Below are 7,589 nucleotides of genomic sequence, written 5' to 3' on the forward strand. Positions count from 1 at the left end.
GAGGAAATGAGGGAGTAGTTGCAATTGGAATACAAGGTGAATAAACTGTAAAAAGTAAATAATTTAAAAAAAAATGACCTCAAGAACCAAGGAAAAAAGAGAACAAAAGATTATTTTGAGACTTAACCTTTCCCTCCCTCCGTCCTTCCCTCACTTCCGTGTTTCTTTCTTTCTTACTACAGATATTATGTATCTGATGGTTGGTAGGGGACTATGAGGGTTACCTAGGGCAAGGATGAGTAATGGTGAGACCACAGGACCTTTACAGGACCTTTGGGAAGCAAGGCTGAGAGCTCCACTGGCACGTTAAAGCATAGGCTGGGCATGGTGACAGGAAGGGAGAGAAGCTGACAGCCTCTGATTTCTTTTTAAAGAGCTTCACTTCATTGAATGTGGTCGAATTCTGCTGTGAATTCCTCTGAGCCTGGACTTGTTTTAGTCCGAGGTTTTTTGTTACTGTTTCACCCTCCTCTTATAGACTGCTTAGGCCCTCAGTCTTTTCTTGGTTTAACTCGGGAGTTCAGATGTGTCAAGAAATTCATTCATTTCCTTTACATTTTCAACCTAATGGAGCACAGGTTTTTACAGTACTCACATACAATGTTGTAAATTCCTTGGTTGTCTGCTGTAATGGTTCCTTGTTCATTTCTGTTTCTATTAATATGGGCCTCTCTTTCTTTTGGTTAGTTGGGTCAAGGATTTGTTGATCTTGTTTATCTTTAAAAAAAAAAAAACAGCTCTTAGATTCTCTGATACTTTGTATTATTTTTATTGTTTCTATTTCATCAATTTCTTTTTTGATTTTCATTTCTTGCCATCTGCTAGAATTGAGTATGGTTTGTTCTTATTTTTCTAAATTCTTTAGTTGCATTATTAACTCATTTATTTGGCCTTCATCTAATTTTTTCAATGGGGTTGCAGGAGGATGGAAATGATGCAGTTTGTTTCCACTAAAAGCATATTTAAAAAGAAAAAGAAAAAAGAAACATTAAAAAAAAAGAGAGAGACCATGAGTTTAAAAGACAGCAAAGGGAGTTCAATGGAGGGGTTGGAAGTGGGAAAGGGTGTTTCTATATTATAATCTCAAAACAATCTTATAAAAACAGAAAAAGAAAAAAGAAGGGGAGGAAAAGTGGAAGAAGGCAAGGGAAGACAAGTTAGTGTGGGAAAGACCAAAAAGGGGGATGGTCTTAGGGCTGTGTGTGGAAAGATACCTTGGATATGATCAGGCCAAAAAAAAAAAAAAGACAAAGAGAAACATGATTATTCACAATTGCTGAGCCCCAAATTAAAAACAGTTTAAATGCCCATTACTTAATAAACAGATAAATGTAATTATAATCTTACCTGGTAGTGGAATTTTATGCAACACTATAAAAACAAATGATATACATGACATAACTACGGTGAAGCCCGAGTCACTACATTAAAAGGAGGAAGCTGATCACAAATTTGCATATGTTTATGGAGTCACCTGTATCCTATGTCCAGAAGAAATCTACAGAGGCAGCGTCTAGATTAGCGTCATGTACGGATGCAAATATATCGCCAGGGTGAGAGAGCTGTTTCTGGTGGAATGAAAATGTTCAAAAATGCAGCCTTAGCAATGTTCACATATCCCCACAAATGTACTGAAAACATTGCATTCTGAGCTTATCTTGTTTTTAGCTAAGGAGAACAAAACATATATGTGCAAGCGTGTTGTGAACCCACGGAAGCCTCTGCGCTGACATCCTGGGAGGTGAGAGCACCATGCGCCCGCCGTGTCCTGGCTGCCCGAGGAGCAAGTGCACAATGGCAGGGTGGCTCGGGGAAGAGCGTGCACTCTTCCTCACCAGGGAGTAGGAGTGGTGGGTGCTCAACACGGAGACACCTCAGCAAGCCAGGGACCAGGGACAGGGCCCAGGAGCAGGGGCATGCGCAGCAGCTTGCAGAGCGACAGAAACAGAAAGAGGGGTCTGTTATCTGCTAAAGCCTGCATTTCCAGAAAGAAGGAACCCAGGAATCATGAGGCACACGTGTGGCTGCTGCTGGTGCGCCTGTCCACACAGAATCTTCTCAGGACGGCATTCTCAGGTATGAATGAGGTGTGTGTGTGTGTGTGTGTGTGTGTGTGTGTGTGTGTGTGTGTGTTTTGTTGTTGTTGTTGTTGTTTCAGGCCAATCTCCCTTATGAACATTGATGCAAAAATACTTAACAAAATACTTGCAAACCGAATCCAAGAACACATCAAAGATATTATCCACTATGACCAAGTAGGCTTCATCCCAGGTATGCAAGGGTGGTTCAACATACGGAAATCCATCAATGTGATCCACCATGTTAACAAACTGAAAGAAAAAAAACCACATGATAATCTCCCTAGATGCTGAAAAAGCATTTGACAAAATCCAACATCCATTCATGTTTAAAGTACTGGAGAGATCAGGGATACAAGGCACATATCTAAACATAGTAAAGGCGATTTACAGCAAGCCCATAGCCAACATCAAACTGAACAGAGAGAAACTTAAAGCTCCAGCAGCTCTTAAGAGAACCGGGAAGGAGAGCATGGGAAACAGTCTTGTCTGCACTCATCGCTTCTTGCCGAGACTTGGGTCTTCTGTGTCATGCTCGTCTCCAGCAGGATCTATTCTCCAAACATGTCTGCCATGGATGGTTCCAGGATCCCACAGAAACCAAACTACAGGTGCTTCCTGAGGTAAACTGAGGTCAGACTTGCATCCTCTTCCTATATACTCTAATCGTCTCAAGATTATACATAATACCTCATACAACAAAATACTGCAAAAATAGTTGTTAGGCTGACGAATAAAGATTCCTGTACACATTTATGACAGGAGCAGCTACTGTGGGCCTAACTACATTCTTCTCCACACTTGGTCAAATCTGAGGACAGGTGGAGGGCTGGAGACACACATTTAATGAATAACTGAAGGTGGCTGTGGATGCGGAGAGTAATGTCTATACATGTGAAACCATACAAATTATTTGTGTATACAAGCCCTCGCTCCATTCAGAAAGCATTCACACAGGTCTCCCTTAAAGTCTCGTTCATTCTGCTCTTGTTTAAAGCGAGCACACTGCCCGAAAGCCGAAGTGGCTTTTGTCTCTGCTGAATTCAATGTGTGGCTCTCGTTCTGCGGCCTGAACACATCTGTCCTTTCTCAACAACAAAGGCAAGCATGCTCAGGAAGAAAGGGCAGCCCATTAGGGAAGAAATTGTATTTTCATAACCAAAAAACTGCATTTTTCTTGTGGAAGTGCAAGTTCAAATAAATGAGCTTGCATCCAATTTGAGTGCACAGGAATTACAATTTGAAGCCTCTAGAACCTATGATGGAATAAGATGAAATTTCTGATTTTTTTTAAACCACAGGCCAAAACACTAATCATCACCCCTTCCTGATCTTCCTTTGGATAAGATTTTTTTTCCAGTGAAATTTCTGAAGGTCACTCAGCCCAACACTAACACACTCAGTGTGTGCTTCTTAGATTAGATCACACCGTTTCCAAAGTCACTTCCTACTTATACCGACAAACCCACTGTCATACATTTTTCTTTCATGTCACATGATCATGTATGTTCCGTTTCTGGGAGACTCTTTCACCTTCAGCACTGTCCATAGCAATCACCTGTGTTCTCCTGTGTCATGCTCACATAATTTTAAACACAAAACATCTTGTCCCTGCTGACCCTGCGGCTGATTTCACCGTCTCCCACCCACCCTCAGTCCTTAGCGCCTCATCCCTTATTGTAGGGAACTGTGTCACAACTACCCACGCATGCACTTCCTGCCATCTCCCTCTCTGCTTAAGACTCTGGCTGATCATTCAAGAAACAGCAACACGAGTGACGTAACTAAACCCAGCCTAACGCTTCACCCCAAGACTGCCCTAAACACTGTAAATTCCCCTCAGTCATCTGAACAAGACCCACGTTCACCCAAATGAAAGGCCTTTGTTATCCAGCTCTTGCACAGGTCAGGCTGTCTCACCTCCAGAGTCTAGCTTTGCTATTTGGTCAGCCATGGGTGCAGGGTATTCCTGCTCCTCCTGGAAGTCTTGACCCTTCCATGGCCTGAACACTTGGACATGACCAATAGCTTCTCCCACAAGGTGCATCTTAAGGTTTGAGTGGCTTTGGCAAGTTTGGGTTAGCAAAGATATCTACAGACACAATGACCATGGCCAGTCCTTTTTGATGACTGAAGTATACTGTGTACCCTTCCCTGGAGTCCAGAAAAGCTTGTAGCTTACTTACAGCGTATAAGCTTGGTAGAATAATATTTACACAACGTTTGGAAATAACTCAAGAAAAGTGATGCTAGTTTCCATCACTGAGAGACTTCTGCTCGGCAGCCCCAGTAGAGTAAGCCTGTACTCCCAACTAGCCCACACGGGGAGGCGAGAGCACTCTGTGGAACACAATGAGTTCGTGGCCAGTAAAACAACTTAACTTGACTCTTTCTCTAGATAAAAAGGCAAAAAGCAGACTGAGTGGTAGAACCCTTGCCTGACATGTGTGACGCCCTAGATTGAAACCCACACAGTGCACACAAGCCAAAAACATCCGCCACTTAAATGTCAGAGTCTATGGCAGTCTCCACAGCACACTGATGCTCACTTGCACAAGTCTAACTTTCCAGAGAGTCTTGAAGGCATCTACAAGTTATATTATGAATATTTTTCAAGAGCACAACTGATACAGCTTTAAAGAGAAAATTATACCCAGTGTGATTTTTTCCCCCAGAAACTACAGCCCTAATAAATGTTCACCAACTCTACTCACCCTGTGTCCTCAAGGATGAAACTGCCAGCCCTCCTCTAATCGTTACCCATGTCGAGTAACTACTCCAGGCCCAAACCAGTAACACTGGGTCATATGTTTCAAGGGTTTGCCTCATTATAGACATTTCTGCATAATTATTATAAAGAAGACACAAACGTGTCTTCTTTCCACTAGAATATAAATTTTTTTGAAGATGAAAATCAATTTTACCTAGTTTAGTTCCATAGCCAGAAACCTTAAAAAAGAAACAAACACATTTTGTTGAGAGAATGCTGGATGGATGGCTGGGTGGGTGTCTAGCCAGAAGGACAGACAGAGGGATGGATGGATGGGTGGTAGTTAGATGGTTGTGTATATTATTTCTTATATTACTTACTAGTTGGTTAGGGAAAGCAAATTAAGTTTTATAGGTACTTCAGTTGTTTGAAAATGAAAGGTGATACATAAATTTTTACAAAAAATATTTTTCAACCATTTTATCTGAGAAACAATGAATAATTAAGTAGTGCTGAATTAAGCTAAGTCCATCATGGATCTTTGCTGTAACATTTTCTAGAAGGGATACAGTGAAATTGCAACACTATTACACATTTCCTAGGCTTAACCAACAAGAACTTCTTGTCTTCTCTCAGATAACTCTATGAGATATTAGGCTTCTGTGAGAAACATTTGAATCACGCTGGGTCTTAAAAATGTTAGGCATTTTTATTATCCTGCAATTACAATAATGGATCATTAAGTTGGCATTACTTGAAGCAGAACAAATGAGGCCAAATTAGGTCCCCAAATCACAGTGAATATATAGGAGAGTTCAGCTAAAGTGAGAAGTTTTTCTCTAACATGGATAAATTGATGTTTGTATCCTGTGGAGAATCCCAAGTCCACCAGAGAATATGCTTCAATCTTCTGATATATACTTGATTCATCTTGATAAGAAATGCCTACAGAGGAAACTTCCATTTTATTATCATTTATGAAGATAATAAATTAGCACTGCACACTGTAATTAGGTGTCGAATAAAGTTTTACCTATGAAATAAATTCAGAGCATTAGAAAGAAGAGGGACGTTTCTAGTTCCTTATGGTATTTCAGATGAGAAATAAAATTGACTAAGTCAGGGCGGGCATGGTGGCTGCATGGTTAAGGGTATGTATTGCTCTTCCAGAGGATCTGAGTTTGATTCTCAGCAACCGTATCACGTGACTCACAACTGCCTGCAACTACAGCTTCAGGGGAGCCAACACCTCTGGCCTCTACAAACACTCCCCAACCCAAACAGACCCATGACTTAAGACAAACAAATTGGAAACATTTGGCTAGGTCACAGGATAACTACTAAAGTCTAAAAGTGCTTGAGCACCATAATATGCCAGATGGCCTTTTTTTTTCTTTTTCTTATTCATTTTTTTGTATGTGGACTTTATTTCTTTATGATAAACTGCACACAGTCAGAAGAGTTACGCAAAGGCGTATGATGTGAAAGTTGCGCTCAAAATGTTTAGCTCATTTGTATTTGGCAACCTTGAAGAAAATACTATATATATGTGGGTGACTCCAGCTGAGACGCCTAGCAATGGGGGACATGAAGAATGAAGCGGTTACCTCCTAGGAAGGACTTCCAATGGAGAAAGGGGGACACCAGCCCACCCACAAAACCTTCAACCCCAAATTTACCCTGCCTACAAGATGTGCAGGGATAAAGATAGAGCAGAGAATGAGGGAAGGGGCAACCAGTGTCTGTCATGGCCTAAGACCCACCCTATGGGAGAGAGCCAGCCCCTGACACTATTAATGATGTTCTGCCATGCTTGCAGACAGGAGCCTAGCCTAACTGTCCTCTGAGAGGCTCCACCCAGCAGTCGATCAAAACAGACACTGACACCCATAGCCAAACATTAGGCAGCTTGAGAAGTCTTGTGGAAGAGTAGAAGGGATAGGACAAAAGGACCTGTAAGAGACAAAAATTCCACAATGGAATTAACTAACCTAGCCAATGGGGGATTCAGAGACTGAAGCACCAACCAGAGAGCCTGCATGGACCAGACCTAGGCCCATGGCACAACCGTAACTGATGGGCAGCTTGGTCCTCACCTGGGTTCCCTAGCAACAAGGGGAGCAGGAGTCACATCTGACACGAACTTGGTTGCCTACTTTTGGATCACTTTCCCCTGACTGGACTACCATGTCTGGACTCAGAAAAAAGGATTCGCTTGGTCCTGACATGACTGGATAAGCTGAGGTAGATTGGAGATGGCATTTAGAGGAGAAGGGGAGGGAGGAAACAGGGAATAAAGTGGGAGAGCAGGACAGGGAGGAGAGGAGGAAGGATCTGGGATCAGGATGGAAAGTGAAAAAATAAGACCATCAATAAAATAAAAAAAGAAAAAGAAGAATAACGGAACATCATATAGAAAATATGTACAAACAATAGGAGGAAGGATACATTATTGAATATGCTCCTGAACTATAAAACCAATTAAAAATTTTTAATTCATTGGTATAGAATTCAGTATATTGATAAATAAATAAGGTTATTTTCACTACATGGGTATAGAAGTTTATTTATTGATTCAAATTTAAGATTATTTTTTATACACATATGTATGCATGTTTCTATGCTGGCATGAGGTATTGAACCTATACAACTCATTTACAAATGTAAAGTTTATTTCCCATCCTGTTAAAAGCTGCTGTTACAAACTGTTTAGGATAATTAACTTACACAAGTTAATAGTTAAGTAGTCAGACTCATGGGCCTGTCAGATACTATAGTCTAGTTTATCACAGAAATATATA

The sequence above is a fragment of the Psammomys obesus genome, unplaced genomic scaffold, assembly GCF_907164565.1.
Source record: "Psammomys obesus unplaced genomic scaffold, mPsaObe1.curated_primary_1811, whole genome shotgun sequence".
Classification (NCBI taxonomy): Eukaryota; Metazoa; Chordata; class Mammalia; order Rodentia; family Muridae; genus Psammomys; species Psammomys obesus.